This window comes from Mizuhopecten yessoensis, unplaced genomic scaffold (genome assembly GCF_002113885.1).
Source record: "Mizuhopecten yessoensis strain PY_sf001 unplaced genomic scaffold, ASM211388v2 scaffold11139, whole genome shotgun sequence".
Lineage (NCBI taxonomy): Eukaryota > Metazoa > Mollusca > Bivalvia > Pectinida > Pectinidae > Mizuhopecten > Mizuhopecten yessoensis.
In genome coordinates, this window is record NW_018408899.1 from 1,000,942 (window position 1) to 1,028,307 (window position 27,366).

General features: G+C 37.1%; 1 protein-coding gene across 4 annotated transcripts in view; it reads right to left on the reverse strand.

The window, feature by feature from the left end:
- The window catches only part of LOC110466654, a 103,554-nt gene that overhangs the window by 36,956 nt on the left and 39,232 nt on the right, over positions 1-27,366 (reverse strand). For all 4 annotated transcript variants that reach the window (XM_021523295.1, XM_021523293.1, XM_021523294.1 and 1 more), the window contains one exon: positions 1,955-2,031. The gene's annotated coding sequence lies outside the window, so the exon portion shown is untranslated. The remainder of the gene's footprint in view (positions 1-1,954; positions 2,032-27,366) is intronic.

Consider the following 27,366-nt stretch of genomic DNA (forward strand, 5'->3'; position numbering starts at 1 on the left):
ATTTTTGTTGACCTTTGTCCATGGAAGGTCCCTGCAAAATTTCATTGAAATTGGTTCAGGGGTTTTGGAGAAGAAGTCGAAAATGTAAATTGTTTACGGACGCACGACGGACGACGGACGACGACGGACAAAAGGCGATCGCAATAGGTCACTTGAGACTTTGTCTCAGGTGACCTAAAAATCCTAAATCTGCATGATTCGTGTGATCTTGTTATGATTAGGTTTGACAGTACATCACAACACATTCTCCTGAAATGTAACAAACCGTCAGACCAATTAACTCTTTTCCTATGATAATATGTCATCATACATATCGCAATATCTTCCTTTTGTATCATATACACTCAAGGCATATCATAACACCCATTGAAATACCATCTGTTAACTATGTTATAGATAAATGTAATAATTACTTCAATGGAAAATGGGAGATAATCTGTGCCATTTTATGCATGTATTGTAAGCTTACAGTATTAAACCTATGAAACACATATAGAAAATGATCTTCACCTAATACTACAGCACACCTCTATTTCTCAGCATGCGACATGCTTAAGGATCCCTGTCCCTGACTCCACTGCTTTCCCCTCCTATATACAGTAAGTTCTCCTTAACTCATTCACCCCTGAAATTTTATAATGGAACTATTCCAACCTTTGAATTGGAGGAGTTCAAATGTGTCTTCAGGGGTGAATGGGTTAACTTCCGTCTGGAAATAACTATAGCACATTTGGGTTAGTACACTAGCTTCAATTGATGAGAACGCTCAATCAGTTACAGTGATAGTATAGCAATCTGAAGGCAGGGGTTCAAATCCTGCTCCAGCCCCACCATTTTGTTTTCTCAGAACACTCTAAGGTGATTAAATTTTGTATCTTTCATCTGTATTATTTTTCATAAAAATCCCACAAGGTATGGTTTTCTTTTCAGAAATGATTTATCAAGGCTATCAAGGCTATAGCCATGCTGGGAAAACTGTTTCTTAGTTAGTTTTTGGCAATGGTACGGGGATCTTTATGTAAGGGAATTTGTGTCTTGTCAGTAAGGCTGCATTGTGTCACTTAATCTGTAGCATGAATGGAAACATGAATTTAACATACTTGGAACCTTTAAAACTTGGACATTCATTACCCTATGTATAAACATTCTGTCATTATTTTGTGAATTGCAGAAATCAAGATAAAGTGAAAAGGCGCTGGAAAAAAATATGGAAACTAATTATACCAAAATAACACCATTTCCACAGTAGCACAACCCAGATAACCTAGTTTTTACATAGACTCTCAGTATGTAAGCTATTAAATGGGATGTCTTCATAATCCTAAAAGCAGCTAACACAGATCAGAGATATACTTTTGGCTCCGCCAGGCAATTTTCTGGCAATCCCTTGGCATTTGCGGATTTCTATGCAAGTCATGTAAACACGGAATGTCTTTTCTTGATAAATGTCCTGCGTAACACTATTTACCATAGTATGCTGAGAGCCTGGGGTCGAATTCAAAAACCAATTGGTAGAATAGAGATCAATTGACCTCAAATACATATACCCTGGTGTAACACAATGTTCCAGATTGAGTATTACAACTCATCCTCTCACCCCAAGAAGTGATAATGGACTACATAATCCATTGATATGGTAGAGGCCAATATCAACCCAGGGTTTACAGCTCCACATGTTCTTGGTGACCTTGTCAATGGCTGTGAGTCTGGAAGTTTTCTTATCATAGACACAGATATCACTGAAGTGGTCTGGGGTATGAATCGAAAGTCTTCAATATAGACATATGTGGAGTCAAGGATCGATGAGCAAGTGAAAATTGGTTAAAGTTTGATACCAATCTAGACCCTGCAGACATTTTCCCTCATGGCCATGAAGTTCTATGCCAGGAAGTGTTCCGATATATAAGTTTCTACAGAGTATATGCCGTCATGATAAACTGAACATACAACTTACTGGTGAATCCCGACACTGTGTCTTCTTGCCTGTCCCTGACCTTTCTTTGACCTCTCTTTATTCTGCAGGCATTCCAACTGCAATATAGAAGAAAATAAAGATATATAAAAACATATAATGGTGAAAACAAAACAAGTAGCATATATATAGTTTGTATTATTCACCCTACTTGGTCTCTAAATTCAAAATAAAGTGCAATTTTGAATGATGGTTGATTTATTTCAATATGTTGAGGTAAAATCTTAAACTTATGATGGCCTGGTTGTGCAGTGGATAACCCTGACGCCTTTCACCAAGATAACCAGGGTTCAATCCCCGATTGAATGTGAACAGATATAAGGTCACCTGCCCCACCACAAGGGTTTTCTTAAGGTACTCTAGTTTCCTCCTACATGAAGACCTCTGTGCACTTACATCAAGACCAACAAGCATCATTAAGATATAACTTGATATAATTATAATTGCTGTAAAATCATTAAAGTTCCTACAAACTTATGATAACTTATGGTAATTATACTTGTATAAATTGCAGTACAGCACAGACTCCATTCTAATATTGCATGTTGTCAATTTTGGTAATTACCACAGATGAGTCAATGTTAATCCAGTTTGTGTCAATACTACAACTGAGTCAATATAAATCCAGTTGAGTCAGTCCTACAGATGAGTCAATGTTAATCTAGTTTGTGTCAGTCCTACAGATGAGTCAGTGTAAATCCAGTTTGTGTCAGTCCTACAGATGAGTCAATGTTAATCTAGTTTGTGTCAGTCCTACAGATGAGTCAGTGTAAATCCAGTTGAGTCAGTCCTTCAGATGAGTCAGTGTAAATCCAGTTTGTGTCAGTCCTGCAGATGAGTCAATATCAGTCCAGTTGAGTCAGTCCTACAGATGAGTCAATGTTAATCTAGTTTGCGTCAGTCCTACAGATGAGTCAATATCAATCCAGTTGAGTCAGTCCTACAGATGAGGCAATCTAAATCCTGTTTGTGTCAGTCATACAGATGAGTCAATGTAAATCCTGTTTAAGTCAGTCCTTCAGATGAGTCAGTGAAAATCCAGTTTGTGTCAGTCCTACAGATGAGTCATTGTAAATCCAGTTCGTGTCAGTCCTACAAATGAATCAACGTAAATCAAGTTTGTGTCAGTCCTACAGATGAGTCAATATTAATCCAGTTTGTGTCAGTCCTACAGATGAGTCAATGCTAATTCAGTTTGTGTCAGTCCTACAGGTGAGTCAATGTTAATCCAGTTTGTGTCAGACCTATAGAGGAGTAAATGCTAATCCAGTTTGTGTCAGTCCTACAGATGAGTCCCCCCCAATCCAGTTGAGTCAGTCCTACAGATGAGTTAATGTTAATCTAGTTTGTGTCAGTCCTATAGATGAGTCAATATTAATCCAGTTTGTGTCAGTCCTACAGATGAGTCAGTGTAAATCCAGTTGAGTCGGTCCTTCAGATGAGTCAGTGTAAATCCAGTTTGTGTCAGTCCTACAGATGAGTCCCCCCCAATCCAGTTGAGTCAGTCCTACAGATGAGTTAATGTTAATCTAGTTTGTGTCAGTCCTACAGATGGGTCAATATCAATCCAGTTGAGTCAGTCCTACAGATGAGGCAATCTAAATCCTGTTTGTGTCAGTCATACAGATGAGTCAATGTAAATCCTGTTTAAGTCAGTCCTTCAGATGAGTCAGTGAAACTCCAGTTTGTGTCAGTCCTACAGATGAGTCCCCCCCAATCCAGTTGAGTCAGTCCTACAGATGAGTTAATGTTAATCTAGTTTGTGTCAGTCCTACAGATGATTCAGTGTAAATCCAGTTGAGTCAGTCCTTCAGATTAGTCAGTGTAAATCCAGTTTGTGTCAGTCCTACAGATGAGTCAATGCTAATTCAGTTTGTGTCAGTCCTACAGGTGAGTCAATATAAATCCAGTTGAGTCAGTCCTACAGCTGAGTCAATGTTAATCTAGTTTGTGTCAGGCCTACAGATGAGTCAGTGTAAATCCAGTTGAGTCAGTCCTTCAGATGAGTCAATGTTAATCTAGTTTGCGTCAGTCCTACAGATGAGTCAATATCAGTCCAGTTGAGTAAGTCCTACAGATGAGTCAATGTTAATCTAGGTTGTGTCAGTCCTACAGATGAGTCAATATGAATCCAGTTGAGTCAGTCCTACAGATGAGTCAATATTAATCTAGTTTGTGTCAGTCCTACAGGTGAGTCAATGTTAATCCAGTTTGTGTCAGTCCTTCATATGAGTCAATGTAAATCCAGTTGAGTCAGTCCTACAGATGAGTCAATCTAAATCCTGTTTGTGTCAGTCCTACAGATGAGTCAATGTAAATCCTGTTTAAGTCAGTCCTTCAGATGAGTCAGTGAAAATCCAGTTTGTGTCAGTCCTACAGATGAGTCAATATCAATCCAGTTGAGTCAGTCCTACAGATGAGTCAATGTTAATCTCGTTTGTGTCAGTCCTACAGATGAGTCAATATAAATCCAGTTGACTCAGTCCTACAGATGAGTCAATGTTAATCTAGTTCGTGTCAGTCCTACAGATGAGTCAATATTAATCCAGTTTGTGTCAGTCCTACAGATGAGTCATTGTAAATCCAGTTCGTGTCAGTCCTACAAATGAATCAACGTAAATCAAGTTTGTGTCAGTCCTACAGATGAGTCAATGTTAATCCAGTTTGTGTCAGACCTATAGAGGAGTAAATGCTAATCCAGTTTGTGTCAGTCCTACAGATGAGTCAATGTAAATCCAGTTTGAGTCAGTCTTACAGATGAGGCAATGTTAATCCAGTTTGTGTGTCAGTACTACAGCTGAGTCAATGTTAATCCAGTTTGTGTCAGACCTATAGAGGAGTAAATGCTAATCCAGTTTGTGTCAGTCCTACAGATGAGTCATTGTAAATCCAGTTCGTGTCAGTCCTACAAATGAATCAACGTAAATCAAGTTTGTGTCAGTCCTACAGATGAGTCAATGTTAATTCAGTTTGTGTCAGTCCTACAGGTGAGTCAATGTTAATCCAGTTTGTGTCAGTCCTACAGATGAGTCATTGTAAATCCAGTTCGTGTCAGTCCTACAAATGAATCAACGTAAATCAAGTTTGTGTCAGTCCTACAGATGAGTCAATGTTAATCCAGGTTGTGTCAGTCCTACAGATGAGTCAATGTAAATCCAGTTGAGTCAGTCCTACAGATGAGTCAATGTTAATCTATTTTGTGTCAGTCCTTCAGATGAGTCAATATCAATCCAGTTGAGTCAGTCCTACAGATGAGTCAATGTTAATCCAGGTTGTGTCAGTCCTACAGATGAGTCAATGTAAATCCTGTTTAAGTCAGTCCTACAGATGAGTCAATTTAATCTAGTTTGTGTCAGTCCTACAGATGAGTGAGTCAGTCCTACAGATGAGTCAATGTTAATCCAGTTTGTGTCAGTCCTTCATATGAGTCAATGTAAATCCAGTTGAGTCAGTACTACAGATGAGTCAATCTAAATCCTGTTTGTGTCAGTCCTACAGATGAGTCAATGTAAATCCTGTTTAAGTCAGTCCTACAGATGAGTCAATGTTAATCTAGGTTGTGGCAGTACCACAGCCAAGTCAATGTTTATCAATGTTTTGAAAGTCCAGGCGCTTCATTGTTCTGGTAGACAGATATAGATAAATATCAGGAAACTTTTAAATAATTATTCTTCCAGAAAATTGTCATTACAATTATATGCTTCTTAAAACATATCTCCATCATTTCATTCAATTATCTTTTGACAAATTTTTCATTATATCTATTAAGATAAGTATTGATAATGATAAACCATTATTCTATCTTTGTTGCTAATAAAGTAAATGCTTTTTCCAATCCACAGCTGTAATCTGTAACAGCCTAGAATTTTTATGTCCGTTGATTTAATTAACTTTTTGCCTGAACAGCATTTTGTGTTTTCTCCTATAAAAATTGTGATACACTTGGTACATATGAAATTGTAAATAAACTTTTTAACATTCAAATAAATTAATTGATGTGCTACATATCGGGTATCTTGAAATAATTCTACCACATTTTGTTGGTTATGAAGAAAAACAATTCAAATCTGTTTCTGGATGACGATAATAATGTACTACACCAGAAATAAATGATATCGTATAATTCCTGAATTGTGGGATGCATCACTATTGTGCCCCAATATTTCTTATCTCATCCTTTACCTCTCGCATTGAAGCTGGTCCCTGTGGAGACAGATACAGAGTTATCACCCCTGAGATCGCCGTTTCATTAGAAGTCTGTTGTTTGGTACAAAAACAAGATAAAATTTGGATGGAGATTCCGGGAAATATGATATGTTCAGTCGAGCAGAAGGAAAATTTGTGTATTGGACAATGATGCCCATTTCAGTTTGAGCTTCGTGTCACAACAGCATTTATAATGCAGCTGGCAATATGGACATTAGCAGGAAGCATTATCACTAGCAGTAATCAAGGGAATTCTCTATAGCACACAGCTTGGGAACCAGATCCTACAGGAAACAATATGACCCTGCAACTATAGAAAAAGATCCTGTTTTGGCTCATTGAAATGGAAAAAAATGCACAAAGTTTCAGCTGCGTAATACTGCCAAATGCTGGAAGCCAGAATACTAAGTGCAAGTCACCAATGCAAACAAAATGTTTTATGATGTAAAATAGGAACCTAATCCTACAACATTAGGTATAATCCTCTAGATGTAATGAACAGTAGTTTATCAGAAACAGAAACCAGACTTTTAAAAAGCTCAAGAATTATGGTCCTAGGATGCTTTTTCTGAAATCATTAACAACCATATTTGAATGCGGAAACAAATTTACTACCCATTGATCCTGCACAGATAGTAATGGGTTTAAGTTGTAATCAATACAAGCAAGGATGTGACCATTTTACAAGCCGTATATATCTTGACCTGTCAATAAAAGTCACCCAGATTTAGGGAGATAAGGGGTCATCCGAGGCATTCTGTCTATGAAGGTCACTGAGAAAGCAGGAAAGGGCAACAAAAGGGAGGTAATTAGGTGTTATTCCAGCCTGTTTATAAAGATGATCATAATAATTAAAAGGGAGATAATTAAGGGTTATTTCAGTTCGTCCATTTTATTCACAATACAATATGTTATTTTTGTCATTTTTGTGGTTAGCGTTTCCATGCCAACAAGGACAGCAGGCATGTTCTCATAGTCAAGCAGGAACTACTGCAGAATGCTAATATCCTATTTCATATCCATTAAATATCATCTTTCATTTTTATCCCAAGTTATAAATCACCAATCGAGCATTGTTATTCTGCCTGGATCAATACCCAGACCCTCATTAGGGATTGACTGTAATCCCTGTGGATTCCTTAAGGATGGTCCTAGTATAATTCAGGATGGAGCCTAGTTCAGGAAATACTGTCCTGGTGTGTAGGGCATGGACATTTCCAGCTGCTCTGAATATTCCGTCTTAATGTGACAAGACATTAAATTCCTTCAAGCAGACTCGAGGGTCAGTCTTCTTAAGCAGTATAAGATTATGAGAAGGCCTGCGTCTGATACATGTATGATTTGGACTTTGGAGAAGTCTGGGATAGGCTGGTCACAATTTGACAACACTACGTAATGGTGCGATCTTAATTAACATTGCCTGCTGTTTATAATTATCTCTTAGCAACAAATTAGAGGGGATATAGTCCCAGCTCTGTCCCTTCATACATATGTAAGGAATCCCGTTTTTTAAAGTGACTTATTTCTCCACAAATAATTCAAGGTCAAGGTCATGATCAATATTACTATTTAAAGAACATATTTACCATTGTTATTTAAACTTCTATTGAAGTTAAAAAGTGTTAGAAATGACAATACCTTGACAGACTAAGGGTTTAAGTTATGGAAACCATTTAAACTAACGATTATACATGTAACATACAAAATTTCTTTGGCTTTATTTAGGTCAAGGTCATGATCACTGTTATATTTTTTTTACAATAATTTGGAAGAAGACTACAGTAAGAATGTACAGCTATAAAATGTTTGTCGCAAATAAAATATTCTCCTTTTATGCTCGAAAAAAAAAAAAATCAGTGACAAAAATTTCCGTAAGGCCAAGGTTCAGCACTCCAAAAAATGACAAGCGAACCTAGCCAAAATATGGTAAAATGACTGTCAAACCTTTAAATATTCCCAAATTGTCAAAAAAATGAACACACAGAATTTTTAGCACTTCATTACAGTAAAAGTGGTTATTTAATTTGTTACATATTGTTAATGTTTAAATTACATTATTCCTTGACTCTTATATTATGGGCGAACCTACAAAAACCATAACAGGACTCAGGATTTCTGGGCTGAAAAAGTCCTGGACCCAGGAATGACAAAAAAAATGTTTTAGTCCTAGACAATGATTATGTATAACATGAAATAATATCATTAATCCTGATCAGAAAATTCACCAATTAATACTAGACATACACATATTAAAACTAGGCCTAAAATGACAGAACATGAACCTCTATGAGACATTTCCAATATCTCTACACAAATCAGGAGTTGTAAAAAATACCATCAGATTTCCTATTTCTCATTTACTTGATCAAAAACTGTTTATCGCCATGACAACAGTGTAGCCAAACAGATTGACTGTAATCGGGTACCTGTAGATGTAAGGTACACCTTTGCCATAAAGATTGTCAATACAAACATGAGCTGAATCTCCAATACAGCTTTCTCTCAGGTTACCCTGGTTACAGGAATACAAAAGGTATAAGAAATCAATAACTTAATGAGCTTCAACAACGAATGTCTCATCACTGAAAAACTAACAGTAACTTTTTTGATTTATTTTTTAATAGTGTGACAAATTCTAGTAAACAAGATGACTCAATACGTCTCATTCGTCACTTAATTTTTAAAATCTAGAGTAGCACAAATGCAACTGCAAATCAATTATTTACCGTAGACATACTGCAACTATAAGTACACATGCAAAGGTGACACATAAAAAATACATTTATTTACATTTTTAGTACATCATTAACACTACACCAGGAAACTGTATTCATGATGAATTAATGATACACATCCCACCCGGAGCATGACCTATTTACTGAAAACTCCCCAGAGTTGTCTCCTCCTGTTAACCATTTACCTGTCATAATTCTCCTGTAATTGCTAATAAATAAATGATACAGTATGGCACTAGAGAGATCTGAACCATTCGGCTACAACACATTATACTCCACGCCAGGTAAAATGTGTCACAGTGGCTGGGTACAGGTTCTGGTGACTCAACAAAACCTCAGAATAAGTACCTATATACTACATTGTAATTCCTTGTATGAAATGTTTTGTTTTACATTTTGAATTAGTATTATCAAACCAATTTAAATGAAATAATTGCACTTTTAATAACAATTAATAACATTCATCTAGATATTGTCGTTAAAAAGGTTAAATTATCTAGAGACAGCACTTAATTGGAAAAAGAAAATAAGTTCTTTGTTTGTGTAAATGTAGGGCATTGCCATTGGTCAAGCACAAAATTCAGGAATTCTACTAGACAGAAAATACACTATGTATTTTCTAATTTCATTTTGTGATTAAATTTATTCAAAACATGATGGAAATTACCTTACAAGAAAAGTAATTCTTCCAAAATTCATAGAGCTAATATATCATTTGACTTAAAGTATTCCGGTCTATACAGTTTGTCATTTTTTAATTTCAGATGTATGATACAGAATTCAACCTCATTTAATGAAATTAATTAAAATAGTTTTAATAGCAAATAAACTCTTAAACCAATTACAGTTTTTCCAGAGAACATAGATGGCAGACAGATTGAAAAAGGATGGAAGAGATGGAAAACATTGATAGTCCAAATGAATACGTAAGACAGTGCCTATTCCACATTAATGGGACAACATTGGTTAAACTTTTAAGCAAATTGCATTGATGAAATCCCATTTCCAATGCACTAGATTAAAACTCAACTTTGGGATTTGTCAACTTTGGCACCAAAGTATGATCGGGGACAGTGGCAGGACTGGATTCAGTATTGATAGAGACAATGTCCACCATCAAAACATATACGATACTAGTGTATCAACGCATGGAATCCAACTAAACACATTTATCTCTATGGTTGCCATCTTATCTATTAAACCTACCACAGGGAATGGAAAACCGAATCAACTGCTTAATTTCAGGCTGGAGTTGCCATGGGAACGAAATAGCGAAGCCATGAAGGCTGAAAATGAGTGTTAATTGAACAATAACAATAGATTTTTGTGTGAGGAAAGCAGACCGGTCTGTACCAAACTGACTAAACGCACATTGCAAACCACCAAATTTCGTTTCCTGGACGAAGGCAATGCAATCAAATTGTAACGTTGCTAGACAGATGAATAAATACAATTCCTTCCCAAGTCGAACACAGCAAACCACAAATTGCCAATAAAGGCACTCTTTTTCGGAATGGAGAATTCTGGATTACATCTTGCCTTCCCTAAAAAGTGTCACACAATTGTTTGTTTTGTGTACCTTTTTGTCCCTTAATTGACGTCACTGTGGTAACATAACTTAATTGTGCAAATCTGGGATGTAAAATGCCAATTTGAACATCTGCAGATTTTCAACATTCCAATCCCTACAAAACAATGGATACACTTTCCCATCATTGATGTGAGCTAATGGTCTACTGTACCGTGAGGGTGTAGAAATAAGATAAGGATTTTACAACACTGCACTTCTGAATGAGAGAGTAAAAGCGCTGCCATAGCATTGAAAGTGCAAAGCCCTAGATAATTTATGTGCTTTAACTATAATTTAGGTGTAATTTGTGCTAAAAGCATGTCTGAAGTAGACAAATTGATCATTTGAACTTTCCCTTATTGCAGTCGACACAGTTGGCAGACATATACATCATGGACTGACACCTTCACTACCGCTGGTCAGCATTAAATTGGTCATTTCCTTTTGTGTCCATTCCTTCTATCTCTCTCTCTCACTTTCTAACTCTCTACTTGCTTGTCCCTTTCCACTACTTTCTCCTTCCTTTGACTCTCCTCATTACTGCTTTTTTCTTCTGTCAATCTTTCCTTCACTGTCCAACTCTGTCAATATGTTCTAAAATGTCTTTTCCTTCTTACTCTTTTCTTCCTTAATGGCAAACTCTATCCTTCCCTCCAACTTGTTCTGTTAATTGTCCATCTTTGCCACTCCATTTTGTTATGTCAATCTCCTCTCTTTCATCAATATTCTCCATTCACAAGTCTGAGACTTCCCTTCCTTCCATCTTTATGTCTTCTTTGTGTTTATATCTAGCCTTCCTTTAACTTTCTTCTGTCAATCATCGCTATCTTTTCCTTTATACCAGTCTCTGTCCATTTCTCTTCACTTCTGTGATTCACATTAATACTCATGTCTTTCCCTTTTTTCAATTCATCCCTCCATACTTCTTTCCTTCGGTAAATCTATGCTCCTGTGTGTTTATCTACTTTTTGAGCTTCTCTATTTTCACTTCTCTTTCTGTTGATCTCTATCCTATCATCTCTCTTGGATTCTTTCTGCAAATCTAATGTCCCTTCATCACTCTTTATCTCTTTCAAATATAATCTCATTTGATCCCTTCATCAATCAGCCACTTTTATCTCTTTCAGGTCCCTTAATTCAGCCTATATCTGTCCTTCCTTCTTTCGGTTCCTTTAGTCAATCTCTATTCCTCCATCTATCTTTCCATTTTAAAATCTTTGCCTATGCACTTCTTTCTGCTTTGAGTCAATCTCTGTTTTTAATCTTAAATTCCGATGTCTCTCATCCCAACTTGTTTACCAGCTCTTTTATAAATAATTTTTACTTCTGGTTGTTGACATTTATCCAAAGTAATTTTGCAATAGACTTTTAATTTTCATCTTATGTTCACACCCATATATAGAAAACCACATTTCAATCTTCTTCTTATATGTAGCAGAAAGGCGCCACTCCTTAACACATGAGTTGGAATGCAATAATACATCTAGAGTACTGAAGCAAAAACCCGACAACACCTTCTTAAACTAGATTTTATTATCCCTCTCCAAATCCTGGAGCTGGTGAGATTGATTTTCCATCCAAAGCCATTCTAGAGTCGACCACTCTAGAACTACTTATACATCCCACTGCTAAAAGGAATTTGGAATTTATGATCATGATTAAATGGAATCTTGGCATGCTAAGGGTGATTGGCGGGTTAATCCAAACATACTGCTCACCCTGATCACAGCACCATTACTCTCCCTAATGCTATGGTCATAAAAAAAGCTGCATCTTTTCAATTTACATCCATTTACACGACGAAAAGGGATTAAGAAAAGGAAATATTTCAGTCATGCAAATACGTAATTCTGTGCGTTTATTATGGGGCTTCTGAGATCTTGCCGCAACCTGAAAGACACATGCCACTGGGAGCGGATGCCATTTGCATTGTAATACCCTTCCACAATAGCATGTGACAATACATTAAAGTCTACTACATAACCCATACTGAAATTGTTTTATTATTCCAGCATGCATGGCTAATACAAAATCTCTGACAATGCCGACAAAAGTCAATTCCCTTAAATACAAGAGAGGACTGGACCTGTGTTTGTATGAAGCATTCCAATATTGACTTATAGGTGTGATAGGTAGGCATGTCAGCCTTTTGCTGAGTAGCAATGGATTATATAATTGCACAATGTAAAACAGGACTCTGTCAGTTATCGGAAATTATGTCACAAAATTTAAGTGTATTTATGAATTATTCATAAATACAAAGAGTTGAATTAGATTTTCAGATAAACTTTTACGTAATCATTATTTTTTGCATATCTTTATTCTGCCAGTTATTTTCAATTCAAACAGAGGTCACTCAGATGTCCTGACACCTTTGATCAATCTTTTTTTTCTAAAACAGATCAACAAGCACATAAAATTTCCATTTCCTGTAAATATTTCTGCATGGGAATAAAAATTTTCCCCTAGTCCGCAACAATATAATGTAATGTACATACTTCTAACATGAACTTTACTGGATAAAACCAAACTGCAACAGATAAATTTGACAGCTGTTTGTTACACGACGAGGGTTAACCAGGTTACAGGGAAGCAGTCTCGTCACCCACATATGCTGTATATACTACATTAAGGGGATGAAAACAGATGTTGGAATTCCAGTGACAAATCTAAATCGAACCAATTGTATTTTAAGTACAGTAAAACTCTGTTAGTGACACTTGCACAGATGTTAAAGTAACAATGAGTCAATGCTCTGACAGACAATGTTCTTATCTGACCCCTACAAACTCGACAAAACTCCCAAGCCTCATGAAAATGTCCTCCATTGCTTACCCTCCAACATATTTATTTAACAATTCCTTTATAGCATCCCTCCATGCATCAACAAACCCCTTCATAATGCCAACATTTTCCTTGACAAATGGTGGCAGAATGTCAAGGTTTTATCAAACATACTTAAAGTAATCCAAGGAAAGCCCAACTCATCAAGAAATCTTAACCCTTTCACCCCTATGCAACTTTAGTAGACTCTACCATGCATTTATATGGATGATTCCATTATGTTCTACAGTGGTGAAAGGGTTAATCAACATATAATTACAAAACATTTATAAATCAAATACAAAACCCTGATAGAAAGCTATGGTAACAGGCTTCAATTGAATGTAGAAAGTAATTAATATCAGGTATATTCATGATCAGATGTTATAAGGAGATTAAAGAGACAGATATCTGTGCTATATGAATCTTAACAACCAACACTTTTAACAGACTCTGACGAGGCTGACACCAGACTGCTGACTGTCATGGCAAAATACTGGAACTCCCATGAAACAATAGACAATAGCAATAACGTTTTATTTGATAAAGGAATTCCTCTGCCCTTAAGGCACACAGCACCATTATCCTCACAGACTAATATTACCTCCCCTTGTCATAGGGGAGTAGTTTCCTCTCCTATAGATGGCAGTATTGATGTCTCACGCCAACACATCCTTCGCTCCCGAGGGGAAGCAGATGATTATGGTTGATTTCATAAAGTGGTTCCCCTCTCATAATAGAAAGCAGCATCATGTCACCTCCTGTAGCAGGAATAACCTCCCATTGGTAACTCAGCTTTTTCCTTAATTGTCAATTGTCCACCACAGCTTTATTCAGAAAAGATAAATTCTTCATATTTCATTTCATTTTCATCTAAAACAATTTGTCTTATTCTGATATATTTGAATGAAAACGTTTCACACAGTTATATTCATTTTAGTGTATTGGTTAAGCATTTTATAATGCATATCAAATTAAAACATGGGTAATTGTTACGAGTAATCCATAGTCCACTAACTCCAGATAAACATTGCTATCATAAATAAACAAAGAACAGTTACTCTATATGAAGTAGGGGACAAGGTATGGTTTCAATGTCGACAATCAGCCATTCCAAGAGAAATTCGCTTACAAAATTACAAAGATATGCCCTGGACATTGCAATGAACAGTAAACAAGGGCCAAAACTCTATAATGAACAGTAAACAGGGGCCAAAACTCTATAATGAACAGTTAACAGAGGCCAAAACTCTATAATGGGCCAAAACTCTATAATGAACAGTAAATAGGGGCCAAAACTCTATAATGAACAGTTAACAGGGGCCAAAACTCTATAATGAACAGTAAACAAGGACCAAAACTCTGTAATGAAAGTAAACAAGAGCTAAAACTCTGTGATGCACAGTAAACAAGGGCTAAATCTCTGTGATGCACAGTAAACAGGGGCCAAAACTCTATAATGGGCTAAAACTCTATAATGGACAGTAAACAAGGACCAAAACTCTGTAATGAAAGTAAACAAGGGCTAAAACTCTGTGACGCACAGTAAACAAGGGCTAAAACTCTGTGACGCACAGTAAACAAGGGCTACAACTCTGTGACACACAGTAAACAAGGGCTAAATCTCTGTGATGCACAGTAAACAAGGGCTAAAATTCTGTGACACACAGTAAACAAGGGCTAAAACTCTGTGACGCACAGTAAACAAGGGCTAAAACTCTGTGACGCACAGTAAACAAGGGCTAAAACTCTGTAATGAACAGTAAACAAGGGCGAAAACTCTGAAATGAACAGTAAACAAGGCTAAAACTCTGTAATAGACAGTAAACAAGGGCTAAAACTCTATAATGGACAGTAAACAAGGGCTAAAACTCTGTAACGCACAGTAAACAAGGGCCAAAAGTCTGTAACGCACAGTAAACAAGGACCAAACTCTGAAATGAACAGTAAACAAGGACCAAAACTCTAAAATGAACAGTAAACAAGGACCTTAACTCTGAAATGAACAGTAAACAAGGGCTAAAACTCTGTATATATAGTGAGGCAAGAGACTGGATTTCTGTACGTAACACCTCAACATACGAAGAGGTACTCCGTCACATACAAAACTTGGGAATTGTAGGCGCTAGATTATGAAAGATATATATGCCCTGAACTATTTAGTGACACACTGACACACTGCATGACGTCTCTGATGGATTCAAACCTTAAATTACAACAGCGAAAGAGTGAATTAAAAGAGAACAGGTGAGTGGGTGGTGGTGGTAGTGAGGGAGAGGTGTGTGTATTAGGGTGGAATAATTCTTAAAATATACTGGATGCTGATTCAATAGGAAACAGTTGCTTGTCCTGAAGGGGTTGTTTATCTCGTTTTGCCTATATTTAGTTTGTGTGACGTCTGATTTTCTCCGTGACACAAGATCTAAACCCTTGCATTACTGCCAGTAGCTACAAAGGGTCAGAGCAGTATTCAGCATACTCATCCAGCTGTATCATATCTCCCAAACAAAGACACTTGTTAGATATCCTTACCTGTTCCTGTAGGCAGAACTCAAATATTATGGTAAACCTTAGCCGAATTTATTCACACTTTTAACAAAGAACGACAAAACCAGACACATTCATTTTCGTTGAAATGCTTTGTTTTTCTTGAATGACACATGTATATGGATTCTGAAATGAGTGGTATTGGAGTGAATGTCTTTGTCTTGCTGTGTCTTCAGCCGTGGGGAATTGGACACTTGTCGGTGACAATTATAGGACAGTTTTATACCAATCAGATATTGGGAGAGTGGCGCCCTGCAGCCAACTCTTGTAAATTTCTCCCTCTACGCACAACCGACACCAATTAAAGAACAAGACTTGCTGGATCCATACATTGTTCCTGGTGGATAATGGAGAGTATACCAGAGCATCATAACAATAGCTCCAGGACTCTTCACAGACTTCAGCTTGATAAAACTAGCAGTGCATTTGGTGGAAAATAGATAAAATAGTGTTAAACAAGAAACACATCTATAAGTATTAGTGCTTGTCCTGTTACACTAGAAATCCAGTGATTTTATGCTCAATAATTATTTTAGATTTAAAAGTTTACTGTCTTTATTTTATCACTGTTCCTCGTCCTATTACACTTGTATTCATGACACAAACTTATGAGGTTCTCATGGCTTATCCTATAGTAACAGTACATAATTTTATTGGGTTACTGTTTATGGGAGTGCCATGCCAGTGTCAATGTAGTACCTCCATCCTTGTACCAATATCTCTGATAGTGAGTTGGATATTTTCAGTATGGTTTACAAGTCCTTGGTCCCTGTGGGGAGAACACATTCACCACTCGAGTTCATCAGTGCCATAAATTTGGACGCAGTAGGATGATTTACCGACATCTACGATACAATTATCCTCCAGTTGTAATGCCCACTGTGCATTCTCATATTAATCATCCTCCCATCAATGGCTGATGTCGCTCTCACCGATCCTCCGAAATGTCATCAAGCGTATCATCTGCTTCCTGGGCCGATGGTTGATGGGTGCACTAGCTAACATTGGTCAAAAGGTCAAGGTTAAATGTCAAAGGTCAATCTGAAAATCAACATTGGCCGAGTTACAATATCGTATATTTCCCCTGTGACAGCCCAGTAATTTAATGACAATATTTTCTTCGTTTGTTCTTTCATCCCTGTGTATTGCCGGAGTCAATCTCATTGATTCAGGCCCATTAGCGGAGCTCAGTAAACGTCATTTACAATGAAATCTGTTATGTTCAAATATGGCTTCTGTCAACTCCTGCCTCCCTGGCAGTCTAGATACACATGGATATATACATAAACTGTAGTAGGGGTTTGAACTGATGAACTGATCACAATTATCTGAAAAAGTGATGAGCATGGAGACAACCTGATGAACATTTATACTAAAACACATGATGGAAGCAAAAGGCCTAAAAGGCCTTCGGACATCTATATATCACAATAGAAAGAGTAAACAGGGCAATTAGGGCATGAAATGGTTTCTTTTGTTCTGGTTCATTAACAATATTTTACTGTACATTTTGTGCTGTAGTAATTACAAGAATGTGACACAAGTTTAAGAAATTCATGTTCGCAAATTTTCTGAGCAAAAGGCAAAAAAGACCTGAATTATTGCTGTATCCATATAGTGATATGCAAGAAAAAGGCTTCAAACTGTATTTAAAGCTTGAAATTCATATGCATGTCTTCATGAAATACTTAACACAGGACAAAACACAAAACTAAAATCTTCTCTCTGTCACACCATGACACTTCCATGCTGTTAACCTTAACCATATACTGTCACACCAGTTTCAATATTTCTAAAATACATCAAAAGAAACCATGCATTGAAGACTTCATATAAGACTGGTGTGTGGAATAGTACAGAGTGTATAATTGGACAAACATTTTGTTGAGGTTTATTTTCATGAGCAGCTTGCTTAAAATTGCAGAGTTCCAATTCACCTCACTATGAAATGAACACTGCCAGACAACTTGTGTAGCTTACACACACTGAGGCTTCATTTTCAGCCTGGCAGTGAGATACTATTAGCTAACACCGCTGATTGTAGTATTTCCACGACCATTAAGTAATATATAACCCTGTAGACAACCCCTGAGGTGTAAAAATTCAATTCATAGAACCTTGTCTACAAGTTCTATATACAGTATTGACTGAGAAACAAGCAGGTGATTTGCATGAGTGCTTCAGGTCACAACACTGCACAACAAATTTTAGATGGTGTAAATGATTCTGAAATCATCCTCACTTCCAGTCAGGCACACCAAAAAACCCGCTACGAAATACACCAAGGTATTACCACCAGGGGGCAACTTAATTACATCATGATTATAAAGCGCTCCTTCACTGACAAATACTGATTACTCCCAAAAATAACCTCGCCTTTTACAGCTTTGCGTTAATACTATTCCCGTCTATGTCAGTCCAATACTTAACCAACATCCATCGGAAACTCGAAACGCATGAAAATTCTGACCCTTGGCAAGATAGGCTGACTGCTTCCTAGATTAAAACTTCTTTTTTTGGCATAAAAACATCAGTCTTGAAGTGTGGTAGGAATACATTGGAGTGAAAAACATCGAACAGTCTTTTAACAACCAACACAACTTGCACATAACCGATTAAATATTGATTATAAGTGGCTTTATAGGCTAACATTAGAATTATTTATGCTGCATGTTTTTATTGTTGAAAACATAGTATATTTGGAAACATAGTTACAACTAGTTGTAAAACTACCTCTAAATTAATTATACTACTTTATTGAGGGAAATCTTTGCTGGAGTTTTACTTTCACCATTTTATCATTGCAGCGAATTATTAGTCCACAACATAATATGTAATGAGAAATGAGGGGCGAAATTAACACTTGGTGAATATTTGGATTTAAATGATAGCAAAGGGTGAAAGTTTCTGGTTTGCAGTAGTTCCAAGCATTTTTGAGATATGGTAACAGATTAATATTTTGTTGTTCCCAGTTTTTCGAAAGTTTAAAAACTTGACTAAAAATATTTGTTCCTTAATTTTGTCAAGGAAAATTAGTTTCATTTCATTTTTCGATTATTTTCTATCAAATTTTGGCCTATCACTAGCTCAGACATTAAATCACATCATAGCACACATAGTAAACAACAGCTCTTTGTTACCTTTTGAAAGTTCCAAATTTTGTAGATTTGAGTAAAAAAAAGACAGTTATAAAATCATTGTAAGGCATAATATGTACTGGGATGAGATCCATTTTTTGGTGAAGTTCAATTAGAAAAAAAGGTGTCCTTTAGGCAAATGTCAAAAATGCAGCACATTTATTTTAATATGGCATATTTTAGCTTCTACAACGTTCAAATTTCTGTATACCGACCATTTGGCTCCAGAGGTCAACAGAAGATGCGAGTAATCTTTCCTATTGTTCCCATTGTTTAACGCTACAAACTGATAACATTAAATAATGTTAAGCCTATTGTTCCCATTGTTTAACACTACAAACTGATAACATTATATAATGCACAATCCTAAATGTAACTCATTTCAAAAGGAAATTCTGACAAGAAAGCTTCAATAAAAATAATATCAGTTCAGCTTGCTTCAATTTCATTAACAGAAAATTGATTTTTTTACTGCGGAATAAATAAGCCTTCCCTTTCATTATTACAATGACAATGGAATGACCTTCATTAAGGAATCGGTCAGGTTGAACACAGGTCAAACGAAGGTTTCTGGATGACCTCTACAGTGACCCCAGATGGACGTTAATGCTGTGTAATCAAAGCGGCAGCCTTCCCTTGACCAGTGGTTAGATTTTATACTCAACGTTAGTTCTAATGATGTTCATTGGTCACTCACGGCTAAAATTCAGACAATAAGGCCTCTGTGCCTATTGATTATGCTGGACAAAATGTAAACATTTATTTTTGACAAATGACAATAAGGATTAAAGCTGAGGCGAGGCCTAAGCCTGGAGATAAACATACTCCCGTTCGTTCGTGACTAGAATACAAATTGATAATAGTCTGTGAGAGAAAGGCATTTTATGTACGCCTCGCATACTAACTTAATTTGAGGCGACTCATTACAGGATGTGCTGTATCATTATAGGGAGTCTGTACCCAGTGTTACAGATACGGTGGCTGACGAAGCCATACCCCAAATTGCAGATACACAGCCCCGTGTTCAGCTTTACCCCATAGTTAGAGATACGGGGTTCATGGGCATTATTAAATTACTCTCACCACTGACAGATGAGCAAGGTATTGATAACACCCTACATTAAGGCCTATAATAAAATTCTTTTTTTCGCCCTTTGTTACAATTTAGGCTGATAAACGAAACATTTGCTTTTCCCTCTATCACAATTTTTAGGCTTACCTTGATATGATGTTTCATCAAACTTAGCTCATCCTAATTAGCCCTAATTTTCCAATTTGTTTTTTTGGAATTGTACTCTAATCCACCTTTATATGTTTCTAAGACTTTTATCTGACATAGCCTACTTTCGATTAATACATCATCACTGCTCTGCATTTTTCCACATTCTGATTAATCTTCCTTTTGTTGCAGTGTCCATAAATCAATGCGGTGAACATATCCACATTTCATCGCCCATCATCAGATATCCTTGTTTGACGTGCATTCTCCCACTAATCCCGGTCCTGGAGTCAGAGATAACACTTTGTCCACATCATTATCTGCTTTACAACAACAAGAAAACAACTAAATTTTTTCGTATCTCGACAATACAAATAACTTTATCGCAATGTCATGAGTTCTGATTTCCATTATGGCAAACCTGATTTGTTTCTCTGTTCCAATGCCACGAGGTCCGATTACACTCTTGTTTTCCTTCCTTTTTTTTGTCAAAAAATCTTTTTAAGGTTATTTTTCTAATTTGCAAACCTAATGGAGTGTTGACGCAGCATTTCAGATCAAACTTTGTCCCCATCTCTTGCTTTTACGAGTTTGAAATCTGATTAAATTTTACACCTTACTGATAGAGATGGAATTAGCACCCATTATTGCCTGTCAGACAATTTAGAAAAGTACAAAGTCATTGCTTTTCTTACTTCTTTTCGACAATAAGAAGAGAGCCACGGAACATTCTTATGATACTTAATGAATTTGGTTAATATTCTGTGTCTGAAGCAGCTGAATTAATTCAATCAAAAAAGTAAATTGCAGGTTTGCTTGTTGCTAGGGTTTAGTGATATGGACCCATTCCTAATGATTTTGAGACATTTTATCCCCACCTCAAACCAAGATTAGACTAGAAAATATCTGTATTAAAGACATGAATGTCCCTGTCACCATGTGAAACTAGTCTCAGTGTTTTATGTTCTATAAATAGTTACAACCACTTTGGTCACAAGACGGGACGGGAAAGGACCCCCCCCCCNAATAGTACCAGGTAGTAGCGACTCTGACCTGATGGTTCCCTGAAACACTAACCCTTCATCAGAAAATTTCAAGCACACTTCACCTTTGCATAAAATTTGATCAAAACTGTTAAAGAAATGAAGTTGCTTGATTGAAGACACTGCATGATTTATAAATACACTGTAGAATGCAATGGTGACCTTGGCCTTCACCTTGGTACCCTGAAACATGAACTCGCCCGTGTATTGATAACAGATTTATAATAATGAATTCAATTAAATTTACTTACAAAAGAATACAACAGATGCAAAATTGATTAATTAATAAATGAAATATTTATATTTAGAAAGGATTACAAAACAAATCTTTAATTTTAAGATGCAAAATAAAGTTATACCAAATTTAATATATATTATTTCTCTATGTATGTTATAATGAATCAAATGAAATATTCCTTTATTTTCGTTCTCGAGTCCAGAAAGTTCAATTACATTGTAGCACGAAAAATGGATTTGCAGATGCAACTATGAGGGTACAATAAATATATATCGATTCTAAACACTCTACCCTAATCAATGCTGAAAGATGTATACATCATAGCTTAATTGTAATTTCATGACCATAAGAGACGGCTGAAACTCGAGTAAAACATTGGGCAGATAAACAATTAAATAGTACGGAAGAGCTCGTAAAATGTTACACAAGATTGCTTTACAGAAATATCTTGGCAGTTTGAATGCGCCACCAAAAGAGCATTGCGACGCATATAATTGACATACCTACATGTATCTATCGGACTTGGTGTATATCACTTTGATGGAAAACGACACTGAGGAAACATAAAGTGAAGGATACATTGCTAAACATTTCCGAGATAAGATACTTGTTGTAACAGCGGGAATGTTTTTCCAGTAAGTGAAGTGTTTTACTGTACATCAGAATACATGTCGATTGGGCTCCTCAACAAATATATAAATTTCTATATCACTTACATACAATGTGTAATAAGTTGCTTGATTGCTTTTTGTTCCTTAGATAAGAATGTATGCAATTACAAAGAATACAAGTTCAAAGTTTTGTCATTGATCCTCTCAAAATGTATATAATGTATACTTGTACTTCACTTTTTCTGCAAATACAGAAAATATACAGATCTATCAGGCAAGTTACAAAAGTACAAATGGGCACATCCAGAACAAACTACAGAAACCTTTTTTTTAAAAGACGAAAGTCCACAATTATGTGCTGATGACAACTTGTTAACAACATATTTGGATGTAAAAGTAAAATACTTTTACATATTTTTTATTTATCTTACATAATTTTTGAAACCGTTTTGAGCACATGAACAGTATTAGATCCGAGTTCTTGAAACATCATTAATGTCCAGCAGCTCTTCAGGTGTGGAGGTACAATAAGTATATTTCCAACCCACTATATTATATATGACCCCCTCCTCCTACCATACAGGATTCCTGATATGTAATTTATCCCCAATAAGGGCGTACCGACATTTTATCACCCCTGGTACCCAGGAGAAATCATTCCCTATGATCGTTACCCACAGTTATTGCTAAAAGCTTTTTTCATTACGAAGGAATTCCTGACCAGTTCCTTTGTTTCTTGCATCCACAAATAACGTAGAGTCGTTAATGTACGGCCAATAATCTGCGTTACGCCGTGTTGACGAGTTACTAACGTAGTCATGCGGCCAATTTCAACACATCATTTCCGTGGCTGGGCAAAGAATGAAGTAGAAATTCTCTTAAAAGTGCCAAAAACCATTATCTATTGGGTACCTCCATATTGATTGTAGAAACAACATGATCAGGCATGCAGACAAACAAATCTCTCCAAGGACAGGACTGCTCTAGGCCAGTGGTACTCTGAACTTTCGCAGTGTCTTGGGAAATATGATACTGTCATTTCATGTTTGGTTAAATGATTTAACTACAAACGCACCTGCTCACAAGAATACATAACAGCTATTGCCACCTGTTTGTGGGAGTTCTACAGGAAATCTCCCGCCCGTAGCTGATATACTAAGTTTACGCTCATACATCAATATTTACATTTGCTATTGACTCGGACACAATGAAGTTTGTGGTTGTTGCTGACTTCAATTCTTGAAGAAGGTAGTTGATATATTGTCTGTGACATAATTACCTTTGTGACGTCATAATTGAAAAGTTGGAGCCCACAAGCCAATCCCTTGAGAATGGCTGTTCCTCTTTATTAAAGTTTTAGATTATGTTTCATAAAATTATTTACAAAATCAAGTTGTAGCAGGAAGAAAACAATACAAAAAAGCTGAAAACTGATATATCAGAATTCAAAGTGTTCTTGGTTTGTTGCTTGATCTGATTGAAAGAAGTGTGCCATGAGCGAATTTTAAATGAAATGCTAAATTGGATGAAGCCTAACTTACATTTGATAGATTGTGTAAGCAACCAAATAACACATTTTAACACATTTAAATACTGGACACAAAATACATGTGGGTTTTATTTGCAGTGTCAGCTTCTGTACAATACACGAAAAACAAATTTTAATGTACACCGATTTATGCAAATGTTAATTACTGTACAGAAAATAAAAATCAGTCCTATGAAACTAAGTCATGGATTCGCCAAAGAACATAGTAACATGTAATGGTTGATCTCATAAGCTAATTAAACCTTCAACTATCTTAAGATACAATTAATGAAACAACTTATTAGTAAAATTATTTATTACAAAATCATATTGAACAGTGAAATTATCATCAGAGAAAATTTTATGACTATTACAATATTACAATATTGGCTAACATTTACAAGTATTTTAAAATTTATTTCAAAATTTCTAGTCTCTACATAAGAACATCAGACAGTTTGAATTTGCTATTCTACATTTACTGGGCAATCCCAGCTGACAGCAGTCATTTGTCACTGTAATTGAGATTCAGACTGGACTTGGCACCAGCTGTCGTTAGATACCTGTTGGTAATAGAACCGCCCCCTTGTAGGATTACCAGGATAAAATGGGATAAAATCGGATGACTGTCACTGTGTTACAAGTCTCCCTAACCCCACAATGATCAGAGACATAAGATTGGCTAGGTTTAAATCACTACACTGTCTTCTCCTCAAGCCCACGATGATCAAACAGAGAAATGTGACTGCCTAAATTTAGTTCGCTGTACTGCCTTCTCCCCTAACCTCAAGATTAGCACACAAAGACACATGATTTTAGTTGATTTTAAATTTGTTGGACTGTTCTCCCTGATAAAAGAAAAATGATCATCTTTATTTCAGTTATTGCATTCTCTTCTCCTCGACATCAGGATTATCATTGACATGTGCATACATCCTTAAGTCCCCATGTCACAGTAAGGTGGCATACAACCTTAAGTCTTCATGTAACAGTAAGGTAGTATACAGCTGTAAGACTCAATCTCACAGTAAAGTGACATACACTCTTAAGTCTCCATGTCACAGTAAGGTGGCATCAATCCGCAAGTCTCCATGTCACAGTAAGGTGGCATATAGCCTAAAGTCTCCATGTCACAGTAAGGTGGCACACATCCTAAAGTCTTCATGTCACTGTAAGGTAACATACATCCTTAAACCCCATGTCACAGTAAGATAGCATACAACCTTAAGTCTCCATGTCACAATAAGGTGGCATACAGCCTTAAGTCTTCATGTCACTGTAAGGTAACATACATCCTTAAACCCCATGTCCCAATAAGGTGGCATACATCCTTAAGTCTCCATGTCACAGTAAGGTGGCATACAGCCTTAGGTCTCCATGTCACAGTAAGGTGGCATACATCCTTAAACCCCATGTCACAGTAAGGTGGCATATAGCCTAAAGTCTCCATGTCACAGTAAGGTGATCCCAGCATACAGCCTAAAGTCTTCATGTCACTGTAAGGTAACATACATCCTTAAACCCCATGTCACAGTAAGGTGGCATATAGCCTAAAAGCTCCATAGCACAGTAAGGTGGCATACAACCTAAAGTCTTCATGTCACTGTAAGGTAACATACATCCTTAAACCCCATGTCCCAATAAGGTGGCATACATCCTTAAACCCCATGTCCCAATAAGGTGGCATGCATCCGTAAGTCTCCATGTCACAGTAATGTGGAATACAGCATCAGATCTCCTTGACATAATAAGGTGGCATACAGCCTTAGGTCTCCATGCCACAGTAAGGTGGCATACAGCGTAAAGTCTTCATGTCACTGTAAGGTAACATACAGCCTAAAACCCCATGTCATAGTAAGGTGGCATACATCCTTACTATGACATGGGGTTTTAGGCTGTATGTTACCTTACAGTGACATGAAGCCTTTAGGTTGTATGCCACCTTACTGTGACATGGGGTTTAAGGTTACATACATCCTTAAACCCCATGTCACAGTAAGGTGGCATATAGCCTAAAAACTCCATTCCACAGTAAGGTGGCATACAGCCTAAAGTCTTCATGTCACTGTAAGGTAACATACATCCTTAAACCCCATGTCCCAATAAGGTGGCATACATCCGTAAGTCTCCATGTCACAGTAAGGTGGCATACAGCCTTCGGTCTCCATGTCACAGTAAGGTGGCATACATCCTTAAACCCCATGTCACAGTAAGATAGCATACAACCTTAAGTCTCCATGTCGCAGTAAGGTGGCATACATCCGCAAGTCTCCATGTCACAGTAAGGTGCCATACATCTGCAAGTCTCCATGTCACAGTAAGGAGGCATATAGCCTAAAAACTCCATTCCACAGTAAGGTGGCATACAGCGTAAAGTCTTCATGTCACTGTAAGGTAACATACAGCCTAAAACCCCATGTCATAGTAAGGTGGCATACATCCTTAAGTCTCCATGTCACAGTAAGGTGGCATATAGCCTTAGGTCTCCATGTCACAGTAAGGTTGCATTTAGCCTTAGGTCTCCATGTCACAGTAAGGTTGCATTTAGCCTTAGGTCTCCATGTCACAGTAAGGTTGCATACAGCCTAGCATACAACCTTAAGTCTCCATGTCACAATAAGGTGGCATACAGCCTTAAGTCTTCATGTAACTGTAAGGTAACATACAGCCTAAAACCCCATGTCATAGTAAGGTGGCATACATCCTTAAGTCTCCATGTCACAGTAAGGTGGCATATAGCCTTAGGTCTCCATGTCACAGTAAGGTTGCATACAGCCTTAAACCCCATGTCACAGTAAGATAGCATACAACCTTAAGTCTCCATGTCGCAGTAAGGTGGCATACATCCGCAAGTCTCCATGTCACAGTAAGGTAACATACATCCGCTTACCCCATGTCCCAGTAAGGTAGCATACATCCTTAAGTCTCCATGTCACAGTAAGGTGGCATACAGCCTCCGATCTCCTTGTCACAATAAGGTGGCATACAGCCTTAGGTCTCCATGTCACAGTAAGGTTTCATACAGTCTTAAACCTCCATGTCACAGTAAGGTGGCATACAGCTTGAAGTCTCCATGCCACAGTAAGATCTCCATGTCACAGTAAAATGGCACACATCCTAAAGTCTTCATGTCACTGTAAGGTAACATACATCCGCTTACCCCATGTCACAGTAAGGTGGCATACATCCGCAAGTCTCCATGTCACAGTAAGGTGCCATACATCTGCAAGTCTCCATGTCACAGTAAGGTGGCATATAGCCTAAAGTCTCCATGTCACAGTAAGGTGATCCCAGCATACAGCCTAAAGTCTTCATGTCACTGTAAGGTAACATACATCCGCTTACCCCATGTCACAGTAAGGTAGCATACATCCTTAAGTCTCCATGTCACAGTAAGGTGGCATACATCCGCAAGTCTTCATGTCACAGTAAGGTAGCATACATCCGCAAGTCTCCATGTCACAGTAAGGTAACATACATCCGCTTACCCCATGTCACAGTAAGGTGGCATACATCCGCAAGTCTCCATGTCACAGTAAGGTGGCATACATCTGTAAGTCTCCATATCACAGTAAGGTAGTATATATAACCTTATGTCTCCATGTCGCAGTAAGATAGCATACAACCTTAAGTCTCCATGTCGCAGTAAGGTGGCATACATCCGCAAGTCTCCATGTCACAGTAAGGTGGCAAGTTTCCATGTTACAGTAAGGTGGCATATAGCCTTAGGTCTCCAT